Source organism: Lupinus angustifolius, chromosome LG11, assembly GCF_001865875.1.
Source record: "Lupinus angustifolius cultivar Tanjil chromosome LG11, LupAngTanjil_v1.0, whole genome shotgun sequence".
Classification (NCBI taxonomy): Eukaryota; Viridiplantae; Streptophyta; class Magnoliopsida; order Fabales; family Fabaceae; genus Lupinus; species Lupinus angustifolius.
In genome coordinates this window covers 4,437,418-4,454,614 of record NC_032019.1, presented here as the reverse complement: position 1 = coordinate 4,454,614, position 17,197 = coordinate 4,437,418, and the positions used below count along the sequence as shown (strand labels likewise).

At 35.0% G+C, this 17,197-nt stretch overlaps 1 pseudogene; it reads left to right on the top strand.

Annotated features, from left to right (window-relative positions):
• LOC109359654 overlaps positions 15,847–17,197 on the top strand; it is a 2,153-nt pseudogene continuing 802 nt past the window's right edge.

Here is a 17,197-nt window from a genome sequence, read left to right as displayed (position 1 = left end):
GGAATAATCATTGTTGCTCATCAGCTGTCGACGTAGGCAAATTTCCGAACCACATTAAATTTTTGGTGTCATTTTCTCTATTATATTTTCTCTGTGGGTCTTACATTCCAACACTTCTCTTTTGACAAGTATAACGGATGGGAAGAGCCTCAGGTCTTTGAAAGAGATAAGTGAGTTATGATAAGACATATGAAGTTTAATTTTGTGTGTGAATAGATTTCACCCATTGAAAGAAAATAAATTTAAATGATGAGATTTAGTGAAAGAAATTTTTTGGCACTCGCTATCAACAGATCCCAACTCTTGTTTTATTACCGGCCATATAATATTGGTCACATTACCTGCAACAAATGTGAATCATATTTCCTAGGAGCAATAATTATTGGGAGGGACAACCAAATATCGGAAAAGAATTAGTTCTTTATTTATAGGGTGAGGGAATACCCATGATAGTATCAAAAAATGTGAATCACCTAAGTTAGCTTTGTGGAAAATGCTTTTACACAAGGTTACATTGTTTAATTTCAGTTTCATTCTGCAAAAAAACATTACTTTTTTAATTTAGAGTAAATGTCAATATCAGTCTCTCATGTTTTTCGATCTTACCACTTTGGTTCTTCAAAAAATGAAAACCCCCAAACTGTCTCTAAAACTTTCAAATGTGAGTCAAATTTGTCATTTATGATCAAATTAGTCTTTACCAAATGTTGTAAGACATGCTAAAAGGACTAACTTGCCCCACATTTAAAAAAAATAGGATCTTTTTGGATTTTTCAACTTTTAATGGATCAAACTGATATAGTCAAAAAATATTAAAGGCTAAAATGAATATTTACTCTTTTATTTATCTTGATTTAAGTTACAATGTCCCACGTAGGTTAAAAACTATAGAACATTTACAACCTTGTGTAGAGTTGTCACTCCTATTGCAAAAAGTTAGAATGGATCATTGTCCATGCGGAAAGGTCATACAAAAAAATAATTTACGGACTTTTACCCAATGCTAAAAATCATGAATTGGATCGAAAAAAATTAGCATTGAGAATAAGGTACTATTAATAGTAGCACCAGCCTACTCGATGCAAGACCGATGCTAAATTGTATTGTAGGGCTAACTTTTTTTAACTTTCTAGCCGACTCTAATAATATTTTTAGAGATCATTTACATGCTACAATTAGGATTGGAAATGAACTTATAGCTCGAATTAAAATTGAGCTAGAAATTCAGCTTGTTAAATAATAAATTAAAATTGAGCTAAGTATAATTCAACTCATTATGTTCATGCAATGACTCAATTATATATATATATATATATATATATATATATATATACTATAATATACAGATAAAAACATGCGTAAAGAAATAAAACACATTTAGGTATTGAACATGTATAATTTATAAATCTCAACTTTTCCCTTTTTAAATGTTGAAAAATTATGTAAAGGCAAAACATATCTAAATGTCATTCAACTAATTTATTTCTCTGTCTCTTCATTATTACACTTTTACATTATTATATTCATGTTTTTCTTTTAAATATTCTTTTGATTGTGAGTGATGGAATTGGACTCAGTCACTTACTGTCTTCTTCACTTTTAACTTTGGATATATCATTTATTTTCCTTATGTTTCATTTCTTCTATTGCCTCATCCACCCTCTTCTTTCTAATGTTTGTATAAATAAAAAGAGGTTTGATGACCACAGGTGAAGATAAGGATGCAAAGTACAATATTACATGAAAAAGTAATTATTAATTACACAAAACCTATCTTGCATTTATGTTCAATGTATTAAAAAAAACAATTGGTGCAATGAAAGTTCCCACCAACTTTCTGACCCCAAAAAATCACAATTTTGGAAAGTTATTAAAATAATAGAAATATACTCATACTCAATATCAAATAATAGAAATATGGGTTGACCATCATGATAGTGCATATCAACACGGTAATATATATAATATTTAAGTTCTAAATATTAAAGAGACAGTCACATATATTATTTACTAAAAAATATTTTAGAAATACTATATATAGTATATGAATATAATATTATATATAGAACTTATTCATTAAAACCATTTTAAAAGCTATATTATGTTTATATAGTAATATATATACACTTATGAGTTGAGGAAAATAGGAAAAATACTTATGAGTTGAGGAAAATAAGAAAAATACTTATGAGTTGAGGAAAATAGAAAAAATACATATGAGTCTCCTATACCCTTAATGTGATTATTACTCATTCAAAAGATGAATCGAAGAAAAGAAGTAAATACTTATGAGTTCTCTTTCATCCTTAATATGATTATTATGTTTTATATGTTTAAAATAAGTTTAGAATATATTCTCATTTATGATTTTACATTTTAATAAATAGAAGTTATATATCAGGATAGAACTAACATTGACAAAGAATGAGAGAGACAAATACTATTGGAATACACCATTTGCAACATGGTCAATAGAGCTTTGCGGGAAATCCAATAGACCAATATGATTTGGGACATGGATGATGACACTATTCTTATTTTTTCTAATGTGGATTGGTTGTGCGGGGTTTTAGAAAGAAAATTTGGTTGTCATTTATAGTTGTATAAGTAGAAAATTAGGTTCTTTAATATTTTCTAGTGTCTTTTTGTGCCTGTCTTGCACCTCCATCTATAGGTCAAGCCTATTAGTTGTACCAAATCAAATTTCATATTATTCTTAAAATACATTAATTTTCTACTACAATTGCAAAATCATGCCATATTTATTTTTCATACATCATGTTATTTTGATTTTGTTTCAGAGCATTTTAAAATAATTTTTTTATTTTAAAATGATATGTTGCTAATAAATGATAATATATCTAATCTTAAAAATACTAACTATCCATATTGTCATATTTTCCCTCTAAATTTTTTAACTCATCCGCAAATGAAAATTACTAGTCAAATATCTTTTACCATGAGGTGTTGATCTTTGTTATAAGGTCACACTAGATCCTCATGTAGTATACTAGTTTGAGCTCAAAAATCTGATTATTGAGAACAATATTTATTGAAAAAGACAGTCATATATTTTGAAGAGATTAGTTTCATACTCACATGATGAAAATATATATGTTTGGTTATAGAAAAATATCTGATTTTATCTCTTTCAGCTCTCTTTTTTTCCAGTCCAACAAAATTAATATATACAATTAGATATATCAAATTAAACTAATAAAATATTGGTCAAGTGGTGTAAATCCCTATTAGATCCCTATAATCACTAAAAGGTCAAAGGTTCATTTCCGAGAGCAACACTTGTTGAGAATAATAATCACGCAATTTGAAAGGGATTAGTTCATTATCCAAAAAATGATGGGATACATTGGTAGTACTGGAAAAAGATATAATAAATCATTGAGGCATTATATTCAATTAATAATTCAACATCAAATTTAGTGTAGATTCATGCATATTAAATTTACTCATTACATGAGTTTTGTCCCACAAATCATATGTATTATTTCACCTATAAAAGTTCACACGAGAACGCTGACAATAAAACAATATCACTATAGCCAACAAAATATGAAGAAGTCTTTTGTTATACTTAGCTTCTTTGCCATCCTGTTAGTATGCGCTTCAAGTAATTTTCTATTTCATTGAAAACTTTGTCTGATGTCTTATTTATATATCATGATTTAAATCATCCTCAGACATATGATGCTCTCAAAGTTTCATCACATTCTTAGTTTAACCGAATTATATATCTTTTATAAATGTAGGAAATGGATGCTTGTATTTTCCTTGAGTTTTTCATTAACTTAATTAAGGATTATTTGTTTTTAATAAATTTCAATGCTAATATGTGTTTGGAGTAATGGTTAATGTTGATCTCTTATAATTGAATGGAGGATCCAAATTTTTTGTACTACCAATGGTATCCTTCACCTTCTTTTGGATAAGGAACTAATCACTTTCGAGATTCGTGGCTGCCCCTCCCAACTAGTTTTATTCCTAGGAATCGTACCCTCGACCTTGGGAATCCAATGAGACCTGACACTACGAGATCAATACCTTGTTGGTAATGGAGTATCCACATGGTCTCTTATAATACATTTTTGTTTATAAAAATAGTTACATATCATATTAGATTGGAAATGTATTGTGATTTATTTACATTAATGAGTTGTATTTGCAGGTTTGAATTAAGAAGCTAATGATGCAGTTATAATTAATAATAATTTGAGGACTCCATGCCGATCTGATTCCGATTGCCTATATGTTTGCCGTTGTGTTTCACATTATTGTGTATGTTCGGCCGATAGAATAAATTTAGAGTCATCTTCAAATGTTAGGAAAAACATTTCTTGAAATGTTTTCATGATTTCCATCTTTTACATATATATGTAATGAAAGATTGAGATGCTTTCATAAGAATAAATAAATTAAGCATAATATATGCTTATTAATATAAATTAAGCCTACTATACTTAATCTAATATTTCGACCAATAAATATTTTTAAACACCATTTTGACTTTACTATAATTCACCTAATAGTGATTTTTTTTGCTAAGCGAAAAATATATTAAGAAGCACAGGGGGTGCTAACCCAATACAAGCAAACAAGAAACTAACAAGAAGCTAGGATACAAGACCTCGGGTCCAAACACCAGTTAGAAAAAGAGCAGTAACTGGACTTAACATTGGCCAAGAACCAAGTCCAAGACCTAACCTGGATTAAGTCCATAACCTGCACCACACTAAAATTTTTGGAGGAAAAAATAACCTCATTTCTCATTATCCAAATAGACCACATAGAAGCAAACCAGATCATAGACCAAAGATTCGCCCCTTTTTTACACCTGTGCAAGTTCCTATGATCTTGGAAAAAATCAGTGTAGTTATCTGGCAAAGACAATTGCTTCCCCAACCAAGAATAAACACTCCTCCAAATGTTCTCAGCAAAAACACAAGATATAAACAGATGATCTAAGGATTCCGGGTGGTTATTGCAAAACACACAACCCAAATCGTCATTTGGGAGAATAAGAGATCTCTTGTGAATTTCACATTTAGTAGCCACTTTTCCTCTAATCACCTTCCAGATAAAGCAGCACACTTTTGAAGGAACACAATTAATCCAAACATGATTAAAAATATTACCTAAAGGATGAAGAGGAGCATTTAATAAAACATCATAAGAGGATTTAACTTCAAAAAAACCAGATGAGGTTAAATTCCATCTCAGATGATCCACTTTACCAACCACACAAGAAACCGGGGTGATAGTATCATACAAATTCCTTTCCAACGCCTTTTCCCACACAAAAAGAGGCCTCCTCCACTTAATCTCCCAAACCCACCTATCATCAATCCAGACACCATTCTTTGAAACAGACGAAGAACTGTTAGCAGCCACTGAACGCAGACGCGGAAAAACAACACGAAGCGGAACTGGACCAAAGCAATTATCACCCCAAAAACTAGCTGTGGAACCATCCCCAATCTCCATACTAATGTTAGAGAAAAACCAATCTCTACTAGATGAACTAGACTGCCCCACCGAACACACTCCCCTCCACCAAGACGACACCAATGACGAACTCGAAGGCTCAGACAACATATCATACTTAGACTTAATTACCTTAACCCACATAGCATCATTGTTTTTCAGGAAAGACCACTTCCATTTCCCTAGCAAAGCTTCATTAAAAACCGAAATGTTCCTAACCCCTAACCTCCCCAATCTTTTAGGCTTGCAGACCTCACTCCACGCAACCCACGCAATCCCCTTACCACCATCTTTTTCCCCCAAAGGAACTTCCGCTGCAATCTCTCAAGACAAGACACTACAGCTCTAGGGGCCTTAAAGAGAGAAAGAAAATAAATAGGAATATTAGAAAGAACAGCATTAAGAAGGATAACCCTACCACCAAAAGAAATAAACCTTTGATTCCATGAAGCTAGCCGCTTAGAAACTGAATCAATAATTGGAGCCCAAGTCGAGAATCTTTTTGGACTAGCCCCGATAGGAATACCAAGATAAGAAAACGGAAATACCCCAACAACGCAATTCAAGAAGAGGGACGCAACATCCAAAAAATCAGCAGGGACTTTAACCCCAAACAAATGAGTCTTCTTATAATTAACCTTTAGGCCAGAGGCTAATTCAAAACAACACAGAATACTCTTCAACGTCCAAAGGTTGGAAACTTGAGGAGAACAAACTACCATTGTATCATAAGCAAATTGCATATCCGACACTTCCACTTGATGGCTCCCAACCATAAAACCCCTAAAACATCCTTGCTGCCGAGCCTGTCTCATCAACCCAGAAAAACCTTCGGCAACCAATAAGAATAGAAAAGGAGCCATAGGATCCCCCTGGCGAATGCCTCTAGAGACTGAGAATTGCTTAGTCGGACAACCATTTATGAGGACTGACATTGAAGTAGAAGACAAGCACTCATTAATCCACTTCCTCCAAATGGTAGGAAACCCGAATCTACAAAGCATGTAATCAAGGAAGCTCCAATTCACTAAATCATAAGCTTTTTCAAAGTCAACCTTCAACAATAAACACCCATCATTTGATCGCTTCGCAGAATGGATAACCTCGTTGATAACTACCACCGCATCAAGGATACTACGATCTTTAATAAAAGCATATTGAGTTGGCGATATCAAAGAAGCAATAACCAGCTTCAGTCTTCCAGCAATAATCTTAGAAATGATTTTGTACAGCGACCCCACAAGGGATATCGGTCTGAAGTCCTGGATTCTGTTGGGACTTATGATTTTAGGGATTAGAGCGATGAAAGAACAATTGATCCCTTTAGGAAGCTTTGCATTTGACTGGAATTCCTTCACAAAATTAATGATATCAGTCTTTATAAGGTCCCAAAATTCCTGGAAGAATTTGAAGTTAAAACCATCTGGACCCGGGCTCTTATCGGTAGCACAATTCCAAACAACATTCTTTATCTCAGATTCCCCAAACTCAGAAGTCAACATCTTCTTTTGATCACCCGATAGGGTTTTAAACACAACCCCATCCAGTTTCGATCTAGAATCAGAATTCTCTTTAAAAAAACATTCAAAGTAGTCAGAAATACCTGTTTTTATAGCATTCTCCTCCTCACACCATTGATCATCAATACTTACCCCAAGGATCTGATTTCTCCTTCTCCTACTGTTCATACAAGAATGGAAAAATTTTGAATTAGCATCGCCTTCTTTAAGCCACTTGGATCTAGCTTTTTGATGAAGAAGACTATTTTTCAACTGAGAAGTCAACCACCAATCAGCCGAAACCTTTTTCTTCACCATCAATTGAGCCTCTGATAAAACACCCGACTCACCTAAAAAATCAAAATCATTTAGATCAGCCTTCAGCTTTAGCAGTTGAGTGTCCAGGCAGCCAAACGTTGACTTATTCCACTCGATTAAGCTTCTCTTAAGAAGGCGAAGCTTTTCCTTTAAGATAAAAGCCGCCCAACCAGTAACCACAGAGCCTTGCCAAGAATCAGAGACAAAAGCCTTGAAATCCTTGTGAAGAAGCCAACAGTTGTTAAACCGAAAAGGAGAAGGACCCCTAGGGACCACCTTATACTTCAGAATAATAGGGCAGTGATCAGAGAAGGATCGGTTGAGAGCCCATTGAGAGGCATCCGACCAAAGAGATAACCACTCATTAGAAAGAAGGAATCTATCTAATCTACTCATACAAGCACCACCCGCGTGATACCAAGTAAAATTTCTACCAAGAAGAGGTAAATCCACAAAATCCAACATACGAATCCACTCGTTGAAGAGATAAGAATCTCTACCATTCTCCACTTCCCCCAAACTTCTCCTCTCAGAAGACATTCTGATTGAATTGAAATCACCAAGAAAACAAACAGGCATACACCCCAGAGACTCCTTGAAGACACAGAGAGCGTCCCATAAAAGTCTCTTTTGAATCAAATTGCAAGGCGAATAAATATTAACCACACAACACAAGATGGAACCCTGCAACCAGTTGCCTTTCACAGCTAGAAACCCATCACCGTGAACCACCTCAACCATCTGCAACTTCATACTATCCCACACACTGAGAATACCTCCCGACCTCCCCACAGATGGATTAAAATCCCAATCACAATCATCACTGCACCATAAGGACCTACACAACCGAACATCCAACACTTCTAGTTTTGTTTCTTGAATAGCGATAAAATCAACATTATTCTCCCTGATTAAATTCTGGACCTCCCTTTTTTTTACTCTACTCCCCAACCCCCTAACATTAATCGTTGTACAAATCATGGATTACCAGATTGAACCCTTTGATTGGCTGAACTGGATCCAATCCTATCCCTCTCCTGAATAGCTTCTATACGACTAATCATCACTTCGTCCTTACCTTCAAAAGTAACTCCCAACTTTTTTCCAATGTCCCAGAGCTTTCCAGACTGACTAATTCCTTGAGATAAGAGAAGATTATTTACCTTCCTAACGTGAGAATCAGAGATGGAGTTGCTAATGGATGAATCCACATGAGCAGATGCTTCTTCAGGTAAAACGTCCATTTGGTGGAGCTTGACCTTTGAAGACATCTTCTTTATCTTCTTTGGTTTCCTTCTATCAGAGATGGGCGCCATTTTGAAGAGGGGATTTGGAAACCTCTTTTTAATGATCCCTTTTCTCTTCGGCCTACCTTGTCTGTCTGGAGAGTTTTGATTTAAGAAAGGAGGAATACTGTCCACGGTTATGATCTGAGGAAAAGATCCCGTAGCACTAGATTGGGCTGAATAACACAAAGGCTCCACATTGTCACCAAGTTTTAATAAGAGCACCTCCTCAACACTATTCTCAATAGCTTGCTGGGCCTCCAAACACGGGCCCACGGAAGGTAATACATGACCCTTTTTCCACTACAGGACCAGGGCCCTTTAATGAATAATTCAAATCCTCTTCATTATTACTTCCTTGATTTTTGCTTTTGACCTTCCCACCTTCGGAACTAACATTTAACTACTGGTCCGTGTGCCTTACCCCACCCCTACACTTCACCTTTTTAATCTTAGCCACCTTTTTCCTTTTCAACAGAACAGATTTTGTAGCAGGGATTTTCTCTTCAGCAGGCTGGACACGCAGGTTAGGACATGAAAGAGGCAAAGGAATCCCTGACACCCTTTTAACCCCAGTATCACCTAAATGGCTTAGGTGAGACCTACCCTCAACCCTAGGGCACATACCAACCTCGTCCGCGTCATCTTCATCCTCCTCATGCAACAAATTTTCTCCCCAGCAAGACTCCTTTCCCAGCCATGATTCATCATTCCCAGAACCTTCATCCTCCTCAAAACTCACTCTACCCCCCATGGAGCCAGATGGATAATAAGCACCCTGATCTTCTACCATCCTTATTCCGAAAGTCTTTTCATCTATTTCAACCTTTTTAACCACGTCTATATTAGTCAAAAACCTTGAGGAAATTAGAAATCTACCATTTTGAAGCCTATTTTTTTTGCAGAAGTTCCTTCATCAAGTTTGATGAAAGTCCCCAAGGATTTTGCCATCAGTTTGAAGAAGTCTTCACACCAAGCGATCATCGGAACACCCAGACACTTAATCCAAACAAATCTTTCAAAGTTCTCTTCAAAGTTGGACCACTCATCCAGCTTTGTGAACATGGAGTCGCACCACTGTTTACCTTCCTTCAGAAGTTCCTCTATGTCTTCAGGCTTATCACCTTTTAATAGAACCCTACTCCCACCAATCAAGAATGCTTTTATAGAAATAAAACCTTCTTTATACAATAATACCTGAAAACTTTCAGAATCCACACCTGCTTTTAGATCACCCATGAAACAACCTTCCATCCACACCTTGTTCTCTTGAGGAACCTTGAAACACAAACTTCCTGACAACACATCATGCTCAGCTAAAGCACTCGAATTGGTGCTAGATAGAAGCACCTGCTTCCAGGATTTACCACCGCTAAACGCCATCGATTTTTGATCTCTCCTATCTGAAAGGACCCTTGATGAACTTATCCGCCCAGCCTGATTAGAATTCTCCCTCTTTTCTACCAAGTCTCTTCCAAGATAATCAGGATTTCTTTGAAATCTGGGTGTATTCACAATCACTTTATAAAGTCCAATCCAGAAATTTCCCAACTTATCTTTTAGGTTCTCGACATCTTCCACTTCTTTGAATCTCACAAACCCAAACCTCCTCCCCCTCTTATCTCTCTTTTTCGGGATGAACACATCACCTACTCGGGCCCATCTGGAAAATTCTTTCCACATATCCATCGTCCCCAATGAATCTGGGAAATTTGTGAAATAGAATGAGATAGAATTTTTATGTAGAGCTTTTAGATACCCTCTCGGTTTGAAGCTATCTTTTCTCAGAACCAGAGGGGTTCCGTCCTGGCAAGCTCGTAAGTTGTTGCCAACCTTCAAAACTCTCACCTCCCCAAAACTCCTTAAACCTTCCTCCACACACACCTCCTTACCTTTTACATTTAGGCTATGAGACCCTTTTCCTTTGAACCAGACTCCTTCCCCGTCTCCCAAACTCCTTCCCCGTCTCCCAAACTCCCCACCTCCTTACCTTTTTCTCTTCCTCTTTTATTTGCATGTTGAATTTCTCTCTCTCTCTCTCTCCCTTTCTCTCTCATCTCACTTGTTCTGATTTTGGTTACCTAATAGTGATTTGGGTTGATAATATTAATATATAGGCTAAATGTACAAAATTTTATACATTTTTAACCTAAAAATAAAAATATTAAAACTAATGAATGTTGTACTATTCCGATGAAAGGAGCAATATCAATCTAAAATGTGTAATGTCTATCCCAATTTAATTAGTTAGGCCAACACATGTTACAATTTAATGTTATTTTATATCTTGTAAAATTATAAGTTCTAAAATATTATACAATATCAAACAAATTGGACGAACAAAAAATAACTGTAGCCTACGACCCACAAAAGTTGCTGAAATGGTCCCTCATATTTTTTACATTTTCTCAAGCTGAAGAGATTCACGGCTTGATTGACACCTCTTTAGTTTTTATCCATTTTTCTCTTAATTTTTTATTGGCTTAGACTTACTTAGAATTTGTATAAATACATAGTTAGCCATCATGCTAAACATATTTTTTAGATAGTTTTGAGTAATTCCTACAGTTTTTAGGATAAGATCTTGCTATTCGACCATAAGTGATTAGTACTTAATGGCATATTCATTCTATCGACTTGTGATGTAATTATTAGTCTTTTTGTTTAGCTACTTGTTTAAACCCCCTATGCATATTGGGGATTTACCAAGAGGGAAATAAAAAGATTGGACCTATAATAAAATAATATAATAGATAGAGTTGTTATGTTGACTGAACAACATCATAACATGAGTTCATTCAAAAACTTAAACCTTTTTTACAATAGTTTCATTGGCTTTATTTGGGATTTATTGGTTTGGCATAGAATGTATGGCAGACATACATGGGTTTGATTGAATTTCGTGCAATGAGAGTATATACTAGCTTCAATCACATACGGGTCATGTGTCTTGAGAGTGAACATTGTCTACAATTGGATCAATTCACCTCAACAATTTAAATTTTGTAAGTGATAAATTCATAATCACATACTTCAAAAGGAAGTACATCATCTGTCCCAATATACATGCTACTCTATGTATTATTTCATTTTTATTGGTCAGAAAATATAAAATTAATATATATTTCATTCATGTTTTACTTTTCTAACTAATGAAAAATAGAGGGTACATGGTGTCATAGAAACTTTGGGATAGTGGATTTGGATCTACTTAAAAGCGGTAACCTCTATTGTGTAGAATTTTTCCTTAACTTATTTAAATCCAAGGTTGGCCAGATGATCGAGTCATCGTGACATGATTCATGCTCCATGACCGAGGAACATACACCAGAAGCATCAGATGGCATACAACTTGGCCAAGAGGAACACACATCACACACATCAGATGATGCGTAATCTGGTCGAGAGGAGCACACACCAAACACATGCTCCTCTTGACCAGGTTGTGTGTCATCTGATGCTTTTGGTGTGTGCTTCTCGGTCATGGTGCATAAGTCATGGCACGACGACTCAGTCATCTGGCCAAACTTGACGCATGAATCTTGGCACAATGATTCGGTCATTTGGCCTAGCTTGTCCAGGCTTGGTGCATCCTTAAGTTGATCAATTCCATCCTACATAAAGCATTCGTGATTAATACTACCTCTGTATGTGATAATGATATAATGCATTGTAATTTCATAATGACAAATAATGTGTTTCAAAATACGGGAACCAGAATATTAACGTTAACACCAACCACAATTAAGTAATTGGGTATGTAAATTAGAGGATTTAAATTAACGGGAAATAAAAAAATTAAAGGAATCATGATTTTTTTGATAAATTATTCACTCTTAAACAAAAGTAATAAAAATAAATTATGAATGATATAAAAAAAATTATGTAAAAAACTTTAATAATACATAGATATTAATCTCTTTTAATATTTCTTATCAACCCAACTTCTCAATCTTTAGGTGATTAATGTTTAGATAGAGTCTTTATTTTTTTCTTTAACATTCCCTTGGTGATTTGGATTTCATGAGTGATGGTTTTGTGGATCTAGTAGTCTCTCACATGGGTGAACTTCAATGAGTTTCATGGATTTTAATTTTATTGATGTATGCTATGGTCTTGTTTAATGGATTCTTCTTTTTTGACAAGTATAAGGGATGGGAAGAGCCTTGGGTATTTGAAATAGATAAGTGAGTCATGACATGTTTTTAACTATTTTCGTATGGCAAGTGAACTGTATCGTTCAAGTAATAACCGGAAAATATCGGATATCGTCCTCAGAGAGCATATTGGATTTATATCAATTCTTTAGAAAGTAGATTGAATATGTATTTATAAAATTTGGTGTTTATGATCATTTGGGTTTTGAAAATAATTGTTATACTGTAAAAACTAAACTATGAAATTAAATGCCTTGGGATTGAAGTTCATCTTTCTTTCCCTTTACAATCCTTATATTCAATTCCATCTAACTTGTGAAGTTATAGATTTTGATGCACATTTCTTCGAATCATTTGTATTAATTCCTTGAATACAAAATCCTTAGATAATTACTTAAATGCCAATTCCTTAGATATTTAACCAATTATCTAGTATTAAGTTCAATATAAAAGCAATTCCTACATCATTGTCCATTCCTAGAATAGTGATGTAGCAAGGAAGATAATCCAGATTCGATAACAAGTTCAACTTCCCAGTTAAACTTGGATCTAAGATCATGAATTCAGTAGCTAAGTAATTTCATGCATTAAACACATGATAAACTTTCCAAAATCAAATAACTAAAATGCATTTAAGAATTGAATCTAGGAGTACAAAAGTTAGAAGATTACATCTCAATCCCAATACTGAAGATTTAGCCAAACATCCTTCTTATTACAACATTCATCTCATGAGAAATAGAGCTCAAGTGAATCCTCCCTTTATTTTCTTCGAAGGAGGGGGTCTTTTTGTGCCACTGACTTTCTTCTCCTATAATACAGATAAATTCCAACACATTAGTGACAAGATACAACACATGCATTTTACTCCTAGAAATCTTGGGAACATGACATTGACATTCGGTTTGACTTCCAACACATCAATGACTATCTAACTTCTCTGAGATGCTGGATCTTGTAGTTCGATCGCTCCATGCGATTTGACTTCCTTAATTAGGAAGGGTCCTTGATGAACAATATATTACACATGATTCATAACCTTAATTTAACATGATTGATGATTCTTGGTACCTAATGGATTTTGTTTCACATGGTTTAGTGTTTTAGACTTTATTGGACTAATATTCCTAAAATGAGTTAATTTGGGATTATTTAGCCTGATTAAATCTATTATCATTTTCAGATCATATTTGGCACCAATGACATTTTGGGCATTATGGAAGTGGAGGATATGTATTGAAGTGAAGATTGTATTTTTATTTTGGGAGTTTTTATTTGTAAATTCGGTTTTAGTTTTGGGCCCATTGTTTAGGGCCTATTTTCGGTTTTACTCTTTGTAAAAGAGGGAACCCGAATTCCACTCTCACTCTCTACTTTCACTCATTTTCAGAATTTCGTATCTTTTGCTCTGCTAGGGTTTTACATCTTCTTCATTTTCGTTTTTCATTCATCTTCTTCATTTTCGGTTTGTATCTTCCACTGAATAGAAGGCTAAACTTGTAGACTAAATTCCTTTGGTAATGTATCACAACTCTTGAGGTTTTGTTATTAATGCATTTTCGGTTTTTATTGTTGATTTCTTCTATGTTAGAAACTGGTTTATGAGTTNATTTTCGGTTTCTTTATTGTTGATTTCTTCTATCTTAGAAACTGGTTTATGAATTTATCTTTGCTTAGTTGATTTGCTCTCTAGTGCATGAATGCTTAGTTCGTGTGAATTTGTTAATCGTTTCATGCTTATGCTGATATTGCTTAGTTAGAGGCTTAGGTTTTGGAACTTTGAATTGATTATTGCTTAGTTAATTGGTTCTCAACAAATTCAGAAGTTAATGGTTGGAATCTAAAAATAATCATTTGAAACTGAGGATTGAGTTATGAACAAATGAACCAAAGGGATTCAACCGTTTTATTACATTGCTTAACTACTGTTTCTGAATTTGATTTATGTTCATACTATCCAACAACAAAAACCCCCTTGTGTGTGTGAGTATAAGGTGTTTGAAGCTTTGCTTGAAAGATGATCCTTGAGAAACGACCTAGGAGTCACTTCCTAGTACTGTAGTTTTTAATTGTTATATTATTTGTATTGGGTACGGCCTCAATCAAATTTGGCGCCGCTATCGGGGATTATCGGTTCTTGTCAAAGGTTCTTAGTATAGTTTAGTATGTGTCTTAGAATAATCATTATATCGGGGTTTCAAAATCTGCCTGTAGCATTCACTGTTTGCTGTCTTGTTTAGCTATTTGCATGTTGGTTGATTCAGGTGTATGTTGGTTAACATAGTTGTGGTTGGAATTTTTGAATGAAACTTTGTTTCCACACTTCTTTCATCACATATTGAATATTGGATGCATCATAGTCAATCACATTGTTGCTGGTTGTGAGACACAAACAAGTAGTGACTAGTTTTACTGTTGATTTTCTATTTTGGGCATAACTTTGGAACCGTGAATGAGAATTGAACATATTATATATGCATTTGGGGTAGAAAAATTGAACGATTCTTTCTCTATATAGTGCGTCTATAGAACCCACCCTGAAAATCCAAAAAGAGTCTGTTTACTATTTATTTTTTATTTTACAAGTTTATTTTTCCAATTGTTTTGATTTTGTTGCATTTAATTAAACTAGTTAGGCTTTGAGTTTTGTCCTGAAATTTTTTGTGGATGTTTCATATGGTATTTGGATTTTATTGATACAATGTTTTGGTTGAATACTAAAATTTAACATGTATTTCACTTACTGCCCTCACTAAAAGTTTTGGTTGATGCATTTAGTGCATGACTAGGGGAAATCCTAACTCTTTGCATCCAATAAATCCTGAAATTGATAGAACATTTCATAGTTTGGTTAAACAAGTTAGGAATTTAAATGTAGATAGTGAGTCTTTTCATCTTAGTGTTAATCTACCTGATAGTGATACTGATTCTGTTGTTTCTGTGTATTCTGTTGCATACCCTAAAAATATGACTGAACCACCTCCAATCCCATGTGAAAGGACATTAAGGGGGCTGGATGCACCTAATTTCACATACGAAAGCTTGTGTATCCAATATGCCAATGAGGATGTGCCATATGTGCTCAAAACTGGACTAATCCATTTGTTGCCTAAGTTTCATGGACTTGTAGGTGAATGTCCTCATAAGCATCTTAAGGAGTTCCATATTGTATGTTCCACCATGAAGCCTCGTGATGTCCAAGATGATCACATATATTTGAAGGCATTCTCACATTCACTTGAGGGCGCTTCAAAAGATTGGTTGTATTACTTGGCCCTTGGTTCTATTACTAGTTGGGATGACCTGAAGAGAATCTTCGTTGAAAAATTCTTTCCTGCCTCCAGGACCACTACAATCAGAAAATATATTTCTAGAATCAGAATACTACATGTAGAAGGTTTATATGAATATTGGGAGAGATTCAATAGACTATGTGCAAGTTGCCCCCATCATCAGATCTCTGAACAACTCCTCCTGCAATATTTCTATGAATGTCTGAACAACATGGAGAGAAATATCATTGATGCTGCTAGTGGTCGTGCACTTGGAGATATGAACCCTTTTGAGGCTAGAGGTTTGATTGAGAAGATGTCTTCTAACTCTCAACAGTTCAGTGCAAGAAGTAGTGATGCTATAGAGGTCAGAGGTGTCCAAGATGTTGGGACAGATTCGGTGAGGCAAGATAAACTTGAGAAAAAAATTGACTTCCTTGCTACCTTGGTCACTCAACTTGCCATGAAGCAACATAAACCTCCACTTGTAGCACGAGTTTGTGGCATTTGCACCGCAATTGACCATTATGCTGATGTTTGTCCTACTCTCTTGGACCCTAAAACTAGTGACCATCCTGAGGCCTATGCTGCAAATATTTACAACAACAAACCTCAACAACAACAACAGAATTATGATCCTTCATCAAGCAGATACAACCCTGTTGGAGGAATCATTCGAATCTTAGATGGTCTGATCCTTCACAGCCTCATCCAGGGCCACCATTTCAGAATAATAATGCTACACAAAATATACCATATGTGCCTCCCCCAATCCAACAACAGATGCAACAACAAGTGAATAGCAATCCTGCTCCTGCATCTAGTGAACCTTCATTAGAGGAATTGGTGAGGCAAATGACATTGCAGAATATGCAATTCCAGCAAGAGACCAGAGCTTCCATTCAGAGACAAGAGTCCTCCATTCAGAATTTGACGACCCAGAATGGACAGATGGCTACTTCATTAAACACATTGCACTCTCATAATTCTGATAAGTTGCCTTCCCAGACTATGGTCAAGCCGAAGAATGTGAGTGCCATCACTCTAAGGTCAGGTAAACATATTGAAGTTGATCTAGCTACATCAAAAATGAAGCAACCGATTTTACAAGAGACTGAGAACACTAGTAACAAATTCTTGCTAGTGAACCTTCCACAAGTGCTGCA